We start from the raw sequence: 10,587 nt of genomic DNA, 5'->3' as shown, positions 1-10,587 counted from the left end.
GTGACGTCACGGGGCGGGGCGCGGCGGGGGTGTGGGCCCGGACCCCGTGTGCCTATTGGAAGACAGGTGGATGTGGGCGTGGCGACCCAGCAGACGTGGGGCGGAGTCAGTCCCGGGAGACTGGCCGCGGTAGGCTCGCTAGGCTAGCGAGTGGGTGGCTTGGTCCTTGTAACCAGGCCCCGTGCTCCAGGCCTCGCCTCCTCCTCTCCTTAAAAAAAAAAGAAAAAAGAAAAAAGTTTGTGTGTGTGCGTGTGTGTGTGATTTGTTTTGAGACAGTCTTATTGTGTAGCCCTGGATAGCTTGGAATTTGCGGTGTAGACCAGGCTAGACTCAAACTCATATTCGATTTGCCTGCCTCTGCCTCCTGAGTGCTGGAATTAAAAATGTGTGCCACCGGGCCTGGCCTGTGTTTGTTTTTGTTGTTGTTTTAAGACATGGTCTCACTATGTAGCTCTGGTTAGCCTGCAACTTTCTATGTCGATGGAGCTGACTTCAAAGATACATTGATCCACTTGCCTCTGCCTCTCCAGTGCTGAGATTAAAGGCACTCACTACTGCCAGGTGGTGGTGGCTCACGCCTTTAATCCCAGCACTCAGGAGGCAGAGGCAGGTGGATCTCTGAGAGTTCGAGGTCAGCCTGGTCAGTAGAGTGAGTTCCAGGATAGGCTCCAAAGCTACACGGAGAAACCCTGTCTCGTAAACAACAACAAAGCAACAAAAGGCAGGCACTGCCTACCACACCCAGCTGTCTGTGTGTTTTTTACTGTGTGTGTTGGGGGGGGGTGTTGGAGGTCCACACATGCCATCCTGCACGTGTGGAGGCCAGAGGAGAGCTTGCAGGAGTTAGTTCCTATCACATGGGTCCCGGGAATTGAACTCAGGTCATCAGACTTGGCTGCAAGTACTCTTAACCTGAGCCACCACCTCCCGAGGCCATCGGATCTTTTTAAGAATTTAATTTTGTAATATTTCCATGTGCAAAAAGTATACAAATTACAAATTTGCATCTCATAGCTCTGAGCTTAAGAGGAAAAAAATACTTGATCTAAAGAGCCTCCTCTAGCACAGCACACCTTTAGTATTCGGTGCGTTCTTGATCTTTCTATAAATAGCGTTATATTTGGTATGTAATTTTCAGTGTGAATTCTGTACTGTGTGTTCTGATACGCAGACTGAGATACCCAAACTGCCTCTCTGCTTAAATATCCTGGACCACTGCCATGCTGAGACTGGCATCTTCTTACCCCCAGGCCTGGCTCTGGCTGGGCCTTGCCTGGTTACCCTGGCAGCACCCTGATCACGTGACTCTGGTGACTTTCCTCGCGTGGGCTTCCTCACTTACTTTGTCGTTTTATTTAAACTGTTCTAACCATCCTGAAATGTGAGCTTCATGGAGGCAGGGACCTTGTTTTTAGACTTCATGGTTGTTCTTGTCAGATTGTTCCTGTCACGGTACCTGCCACTAGCATTGCCCAAGAGACTAATAAACAAATGGCCTAGGCTGAAGTGATCCCTCTACTCCTCCCCCAAACCTGCTCAGCCTCTGCTGTTCCCTGTCCTGCTAGTGGCTCTATTCTTGCCAGGCACTGAGGCCATAAACTCCTGCTTCCAAACTGACTCTTATTCTCTGCCTCCTTCCATCCCTCCCCTCCCCTCCCTCCCCTCCCTCCCCTCCCCTCCCCTCTCTCTCCTTCTTGTCTATCTCTTTCAGCTTCCCTCCCCTTTTGATACTTCCAGCTCCTGCAATTCTTGGAACCCACCCCTTCCTTTCTCTCTGTCCCCTCTCCCACAAGGGATTCCAGGTCTGTGTTTTTTGTCACCAACTTTGCAGCTAGCTAAAAGCCACCTGTTCACACAGACCACTCCTTTGTTCCTTTACCCTCCAGAGTTCAGAGGTGGAATAAATACACCAACCCTTTGTATTCCATTTCCCATTTCCCAGACCTGGAGAAAAAGCGCCACCTATCACAGACCAAGCTGCTAGATGTCTTGTGTGTACACACAGGACAATAGAGTGGGAGGCGAGTTCTGAGCAAACACAGCCAATCTGTATTTGATAGTGGGCACTAAGCAGAAACCACTGCGAGGCTCAGTCATCTAAAACACAAACACGATGATTGCTCTATATTAAAGCCATCACTGCTAGGCAGAGCAAAGCCATAGTAGTGCTCCAGGTCTGGGAGTATCATTCAGTGGTGCAGCTCTCTGTGTGTGTGTGTGTGTGTGTGTGTGTGTGTGGTGGCGGCGGGGGGGGGGGGTTACATACCAGCTGTGCTCTAATACTAAAGAAAGGAAAGAAAAAAAGGTGAGTTTCTCCATGTTTCCTGTATCTAACAAACCATGTTTTCATGCTTAGGAAGTGAGCGAGTTTATCACATGTGTGTCTAGTGCACAAGGACAGAAGAGGGCGTCAGATCCCCTGGATCTGGAGTTGGGGAGTTGTGAGCCTTCATGTGGGTGCTGGGAAGAGAACTGAAGTTCCCTCCAAGATGGTTGAGCCGTCTCTCCAGCCCCAGCTAGAGGTGGTTTGTAGGGCAGTGAAGAGCTTAAGCAGAGGACTGCCAGGCTGTTAACCAGAGGGGGCTGTCCCTCTCTAGGCAGGATTCTGGGTTTTGATTGTCTGTCTCTGTGTCCTGAGACAAGGTCTCACTGTGTAGCACAGGTCAACCGGAAACTCCCTATGTAGACTAGATTAACCTTGAACTCAGAGCTCAGCGTGCCTGCCTCTACCTCCTAAGCCCCATCCTAATTCAGAGGAGGTGCCACCCTTGGAGCCCACCCCTCTCCTGGGCTGCTGTACGAGTCTGGGACCCTGGCTCTGTCTGTCCCCCAGGCCGAGCCAGTCTCCTACCTTCTCCACCTCAGGTGGGTCAGCGCAGTGCTGGGCTGGGCACAGAGCTAAGACTCTGACAGAGCAATGCAGCTCTCCTGTCAGAGTTTTCCTGGAGTCATTCACGTACATCATCTGACTGCAAACCCAGGTTGTTGGCAGCCGTGTTGTTTTGTTCCCTCTTTACGAACGAACAGGACAGATCTGCTCAAGGTCAACAGCTAAGTTGGTGGCTGATGTAATGATTTGTCATGCCTCTGTGCCTTTGAATGCCTTGCTTCTGATGCCACCCTTCCTCCGCTGCCCAGGTTCCTTCTGGACTTAGAATTCCTCCTCCTCCTCCCCCTTGCGGAGGGAAGCGGTTAGGCCTTTTTGGAAACCCTCTCTATTAATGCCTCTTGTTCCTGTTCCCCGCCCACTGAGAGTATTCCACTGCAGTGCCTATACCTTGTGCGCAGCGACAGCATGACGTAGTGAACTGCACTGGTGTTTACTCCCTGGTGTATGGCTTGCTGGGAAGGAAGACTGGGGCAGCATTTTCAGACAGAAGTCTGGAGATTTCTGTCGACATATGTAAATAAGTTATTTGGGCTCAAGAAGTCCCACACACAGAGGAAGCTATTGGTTTCATTTGTTTAGCTCATCTATTGAGACTTCACCCTGTTTTAAGCAAGAGATAGCAGAGACTGAAATGCATACAAATCCTTTATGAAACAGGCCTTTGGGTCAGTTGACAGAGTGCTTGCACAAAGCCTTGTGCATCATATCCAGCACGGCATAAAAACTGGGCCTGGCCTGGAGAGATGGCTCAGCAGTTAAGAGCACCGACTGCTCTTCCAGAGGACCGGGGTTTGGTTCCTAGCACTCTCATGGCAGTTTCTTTACAACTGACCGTAACTCCAGTTCTAGGGGATCCAGCGATCTCTTCTGGCCTCCAAGGGCCCCAGAAACACAGTGGTACACAGACATACATGCAGACAAAGCACACATATACATATAAATAAATAAATAAATAAATAAATAAATAAATAAACTGGATATTGTAGGCAGAGTTTTTCATCTGGACTGATGGCTTCCCAAATGACCACATAGAGATTTATTATTAATTATAAGTGCTTCACCGATAGCTTAGGTTACTAACTAGCTTGTGCAACTTAAAATGAACCCACATCTCTTTTCTACACTCTACCATGTGGCAGTGTCTTTTTTCAGCATGGCGTGTTCATCTCCAGCTTCCTGTGTGTCTGGCTGGTGACTGACTCTACTCTCCTTCCCCAAGTTCTCTCAGTCTGACTCACACCCACCTAGCCTCTTCCTGCCCAGCTATTGGCCAGCCAGCTCTTTATTAACAATGAGCGTGCACATCTTCACAGATGTGCCCTTACAGAAGGGCTATCCCACAGTGGGCATGATGGTGTGTATCTGTAATCTCATCACTCAAGAGGCAGAGACACAAGGATGAGAAATTTTCAGTCACCCTTTGCTACATAGTGAGTTTGAGGCCAGCCTGGGCTATATGAAACTTTGTCTCATAAAGAAAAAAAAAAAAAAAAGGCAATCGAATTCAGTAATTACAGAAAAAGTGTAAAATGTGACCAAATGGCTCATGATCCAAGAATGTGAAGCGGTTTTACCACTGGAACATCAGTAATATACTTCAGCAGGGTGACAGCCATGTTGTCACAGGTTAACAGAGCAAAGGTGGGTGTGGAGGGGGAGCCAGGGTGTCAATAAACACAGAAAAGTGTTTGGCAAAGGCGCACACTCTTCATGATAAAAACACCCAGCGATCTTCTCGATGATAAACAGTGTCTAAACCAGGCGTGGCCGTTCACACCTATAATTGTAGCCCTGTGTGCTGTGAGTCGTCTAGGGTGAGTCGTCTAGGATTCTAAAAACCTTTTATTTTCTCTGCCTATTTAAAGAATAAAAAAGCAGGAAAAACAAGATCTCACCACAGACAATTTTTTTAAAGATTTTATTTATTTATTATGTATACATCATTCTGCTTCCATGTATATCTGCACATCAGAAGAGGGCACCAGATCTCATAACGGATGGTTGTGAGCTACCATGTGGTTTCTGGGAATTGAACTCAGGACCTCTGGAATAGCAGCCGGTGTTCTTAACCTCTGAGCCATCTCTCCAGCCCCACAGACAATTTTTTAAAAAAATAATTTATTTTATGTGCTTGGGTGTTGTGCCTGAATGTCTGTCTGTGTGCTATCTGTGTGCCAGATCCCCTCGGGGGACAGAAGACAAAAGCGGTTCCCCTGGAACTGGAATGTACAAGGTTGTGAGCTGCCATTTGGATGCTGGGAAGTTGAAGGCCAGTCCTCTGCAAGAGCAGCCAGTGCTCTGAACCCCTGAGCCATCTCTGCAGCTCCTCAGCCAAGTCTTATTAAAAGCAGAAACACACATGCACACGCACACGCGCACGCGCACGCGCACGCACACGCACACGCACACACAGAGAGAGAGAGCAAAGCACATAAGTAGACAGCTTCCCAGGTGGGAAGGGGACCTAAGGTGGTTTTGGAGTTTGTCTTAGGAACAAACTTCCTTGTGTTTGGGAATTGGCTCCCTTTTTTGCCTCAGAACTGCCTGGTTTGGGCTGTCACAGGGGTCAGGTAATCTAGACAAAGAAAAACTGATGGGTTCTCGACACAGGACACCAGCCCACCTACCCTCCTTTGAAAGCTCCACTGAAGAGTTCCCCCTGGCAGGAAAAAGCTCACCAAATCTTAGTCCTTAAGGAAGCCAACCACCTTGAATGTTTAAGTGAAAAGTGTACTAATCCACCTGGAGTCTCTTTTCCCTTTCTGCCTGTCTATTTGGGGTCTTTCAGACTCCTACTCCTTCACTGATTGGGGGGGGGGGCACATAGAGGCAAGAGAATCCAGAATTCAAATTGGGCTTGAGCTACTTGAGACTCTGTCTCAAAACAAAAACAGTCCTACAGTTGACAGTCATACTTAATGGTAAACTGTGACTGCCTAATCCCCAATATCAGCAGCAAAGACGTTAGTGCTTGCCTCTTCTTCATGGCTGAGGCCGTGGTCCTAGACAGTGCAGTAAGGTAAGGAGAAAACTGGAAGGCACAAAGACTATGTATGCTAGGCTGTTGGCAGTGACTTCATGTTGCTCTACTCCCGTTCTCTTTTGTTCTCAAGGTGTGTCTTCACTCTGCATTCAGACCGTCTAGCTCTAAGGAGTAAGAGACTTGAGTTCAGCCCCAGTGGGATGTCTCCGTTAACTCCACCACCACTGAGACTTGGGGAAGAGGCTGGAAAAGACTGCTGTGAAAAGGTGTTTTTTGATTGGGATTTGACTATTGCGATCATGAGCTCATGAGCAGCTACAACAAAGATCAAGCTAGCCAAAATCCTGGCGTCCACAGGGTAGATGATCTCCAGGCCCCGCTCGCTCTTTCCTGAGGAGCCATTGGCAGTGGATAATTGCTGGGATGTAGCCACCGATGGGTTTGCCCTGCTCCAGTGGACGGCCTCACACCCAGCATATATGGGCAGTACTGATTGCACTTTGTGAGAGAGAGGGCAAGAGGGAGAGAGAGAGAGAGAGAGAGAGAGAGAGAGGAAGAAAGAGAGGGAGGGAGAGGGAGAGAGAGAAAGACAGAGAGGGAGGGAGAGGGCGAGAGAGAGAGGGAGGGAGAGAAAGAGAGAGAAGGAGAGAGAGGGAGAGGGCGAGAGGGAGAGAGAGAGAGAGGGAGGGAGGGGGAGAGAGAGAGGGAGGGAGGGAGAGAAAGAGAGAGGGAAGAGAGAAAGAGAGAGAGAGAGAAAGAGAGAGGGAGGGAGAGGGAGGGAGAGGGAGAGATAGAGAGAGAGGGAGAGGGAGAGAGAGAGAGTGGAAAAGGCATGTTGAAAGAACATGGGGGCAGGAAAATGGGGGTAGGTGATAGGCTTTTTTGTACCCCCATATTAGGCTTCTCCGCCCACACAATAAGCCAGATCAAACAGAATTAAAAGGACCAGTTTATTGGGCCAAGAACTCCCAGGTGATTCTCCAGCCCCCAGAGGTAAGGGGACAGGGAGAAGAGAACACATGGCAGGTCTAGGGGCTTAAATACCCTATAGGTGCAGTCTTGAGCTTCCGGGAGGAGCCTGGAGTATTTCTGGAGAGGAAGAAGTGGGGCTGAGACCAAGTTTCCATCTGAACAGTAGATATGATCATATTTCATTATATAGATATATACACATATACACACACACATATATATGAGTGTCTCTATGTGTGTGTTTATGGTGATTGCCAAGAGAGTATCCTTCTGGTAGGTGTCAAAACACCAGACTACCTGACTAAAGTTCTCAGGGAATGCTTGCTTCTGCAGGTTTCCTACCCTGGTCCTCATGTAAATAGCTCCTCTTTCCCAAAGGTCGGAAGGAGGTCTGGGGATGTTAGTCCAGGTAAGTAGCATCCTCAGGGAGGCCTGCTGTCTCTCCCTCAGCATCAGTCTCTCTCTCAGATAATGATTGACATTCTGTAATAGGTCTTCATTTGTTGACATTTGGAAAGGAAATGCAAAAGCCTCTTTACTAACAGAGGATGTAATTGCTGTGAAATCCCGAGGGATTTCTGTAACAACTCAGGACTAAATGGTAAATTCAGCAAGGTCACAGGAAGTAAAGGCGATATTCAAAGGAAGCTTCTTTTTTGCCAATAATTGGCTTATGAAGCTTTAGGAAACCCTGTTTAGGGCTAATAAGATGACTCAGCAGGAAAAGGTACTTGTTACCAAGTCTGGGTGACCTGGCTTCAGTATCCATTGGGAGGAAAAAGCAGACTCTGCAAGCTGTTCTTTCACCTCCAAACAGGAATGATCATGCACATAAAAATAAATGTAATTTTAAAAAATCTTATTATTAGCATTAAGAGAGAAAAAGAGAGATGGGGAGGAGAGGGAGAAACAGGCATAAAAGAGCCCATGTTGTTCATATGACATTCTAGAGGGGGCAGTACCGACCACAGTGACTGAACACATGAGTGGCGGACTGCCTGGCATGGGATGAGAAAGGGTCTGTCTAAGTTAGCTTTCTATTATTGTGATGGAGCACCATGACCAAAAGCAACCTGGGGAGGAAAGGGCTGGTTTCATTCACAGTTCCACAAAACAGTTCATCAAAAACAGTGAGGACAGGAACTCGAGCAGGGCAGGAACCTGGAGGCAGGAGCCGATGCAGAGGCCACGGAGGGTGCCACTCACTGGGACTCCTTATGACTTTCTCATCCTGCTCTCCTATAGAACCCAGGACCACCATTCCAGGTATGGCACCACCCATGATGGGATGGGTCCTCTGACATCTATCACTAATTAATAAAAGGCCCTATAGACTTGCTTATAGCCTGATCTTATGGAGGCATTTTCTCAGTTGAGGTTCTCTCCCCCAGATAAATCTAGATTGTGTCAAGTTGACATAAAACTATCCAGCATATTGCAGAAGCTGGAGGGAAATTCGTAGGCTCAAGAAAATGTTCTATGTTCTGACATATAGGTATAGGAACCCAATGAGAATAAAATTAATTGACAGTTCCACTATTAGGCTGGGCTGGTGGCACATGCCTTTAATCCAGTACTTGGGAGAAGGAGGCAGGACGATTAGAAGTTCAGAGTCATCCTGGTTGCATATTGAGTTCATGATCAACCTAGGATACATGAGAGTCTGTATCCAACGTGGAAACGGTAAGCATTCAGGCATTTACACCGCCTGCTCTCAAGGACCTAGTAGGACATGCCATGAGCAGTAGCCAAGATGTGACACTGTAGCTGCTGCAGCCACTAAGCAGAGCACTCTCCCTGTGCAGAAGTGTTGTACCCCTCATAAAAGGGAAGCCCTTCTCCCCCTCCCCCTCCCCTTCCTTGTGCTCTTGCTCAGAGGCTGCCTCTGCCCCTCCCCCCTCCCCCCAGCAAACCTCCCACATGAGGGCTGTTGCACCGTGTGACTTTGTGGTGTCCCTTGGCTCCAAATCACCAGGGTCGACTTTCATCGCTAATCTATTACAAAAATAAAGTTTAAATTTGCCACGAATGATGGGTCCGTGCCTTTCGGCTTTTCAGCCCACCTGTGCAGATCTTGTCTGCTGGCCCTGGGATCTGAGGCTCTGAAAGGATGGGGCTGACTAAAGTCTAATACTGTAGACATCCTTCAGTTTCAGTGTACTTAATGTAACAAAAAATGCAACGGCCCAAGGAAGGTTGTTTGAGTTCAGAAAAGCATGTAAATAAACACCAGTAGGCACCTACTAAATAGCAACAGAGCAGCCCTTTCCTAGAACTTTCTCAGGACAGGGCAATTTAAACAGAATTGCCTGGCAAGCACAAGGACAAGGCAGAAGGCTATGTCCAGATTCAGGGCACCCTGACCTGATTGGGTTCTATGGCTGTGTTCTCACATCCAACAAGAACGAACATGTCTTATGCAGTGAATGTAAACGTTTGTCACAGGAGTCAGGAAATCACATCCAGGAACAATCCAGCCGACAAAATGCACCCTCGGTAAAAGACCCTCAGCCTTTTCTTCCGGAGCCTCTCGCACAGCTCCCCAGGGCATTGTTCACCATGCATCATTCTTTCGACCGTGTTCCAACAGTGCCAATGACCCCAGCACTCAGGAAGCAGAGGCAGGAGGGTCAGGAGTTAAAGGTCAGAATCAACTGACTGCATGGTAAGTTTAAGGCCATTCTGGGCCATATGAAACCTGTCCCTCCACCACCAAAGTCCCCTTTGCAGCAGATACATTTGATTGTATGTATGTTGTATGTTGCAGCCCAGTGAAGTTGATTAGATAGAAAAAAGCAAGACTGCCGGGTGTTGGTGGCGCACACCTTTAATCCCAGCACTCGGGCGGCAGAGGCAGGCGGATCTCTGTGAGTTCGAGGCCAGCCTGGTCTCCAGAGCGAGTGCCAGAATAGGCTCCAAAGCTACACAGAGAAACCCTATCTCGAAAAAAAAAACAAAAACAAAAAAACAAAACAAAATAACAACAACAAAAAAAAAAAGAAAGAAAAAAGCAAGACTAACTGCATGTACCACTAGCCCAGAAGTTGGGGTGTAGCTCAGTGGTAGAGTACATGCTTCGTATTCACAAGGCCATGGATTCAACCACTAGCATCAATAAAGAGATAACACGAACAAATATACCCCATATCAAGTTGGGAGATGAAGGAGTACACGGTAGCCCGCTGACCCGTTTGCTGTGGCTGAGTCGGCAGGCAGAAGAAGAAAAGCATCCTTCCCCACTCAGGTTTCCAAAGCCAGTGGCTTCCCATGACCCGAAGCGGGTTCTGTCTTGTTTCTTCCCTTACTGCTGCCTCTCAAGCCTTTCATTATCTAATTCCTGTTTTGCTACAGAGACTGCTGGAACCAGCGATCACTGGCCACCACAGTGGCTTTGGGGTTTCACAGCTTTGTGGAGAGTTGTAAGGAGCATGTCTGCTTTACGAGCACCAGAGGCTGGGGTAGGGCTCATTTCTTTCTCTGGATGCTTCTGGTAGCTTCATGTATAATCGAATGACAGGGAGCCAGTGAGACTTGTTTCTCTCCAGGGGCAGCGAGGGCAGAAGTGTGGTGTGGGGCAAATGACAAAGGCCGGCTTCCCTTTCTCTTTCTTTGCAATAGATCCAGCCTGAGCCGGGTTTCAGTGACGATCCTAGTGAGTGAGATTTTGCAAGCCAAGCTTCCTTGTTAATGAAAGACCAATGTTGTCCTTGCTTGGCAAGGAAAAGCCAGGGCAGCCTGTGAG

This window comes from Cricetulus griseus, chromosome 2, assembly GCF_003668045.3.
Source record: "Cricetulus griseus strain 17A/GY chromosome 2, alternate assembly CriGri-PICRH-1.0, whole genome shotgun sequence".
Taxonomy (NCBI): domain Eukaryota; kingdom Metazoa; phylum Chordata; class Mammalia; order Rodentia; family Cricetidae; genus Cricetulus; species Cricetulus griseus.
This window is presented reverse-complemented; position numbering follows the sequence as displayed.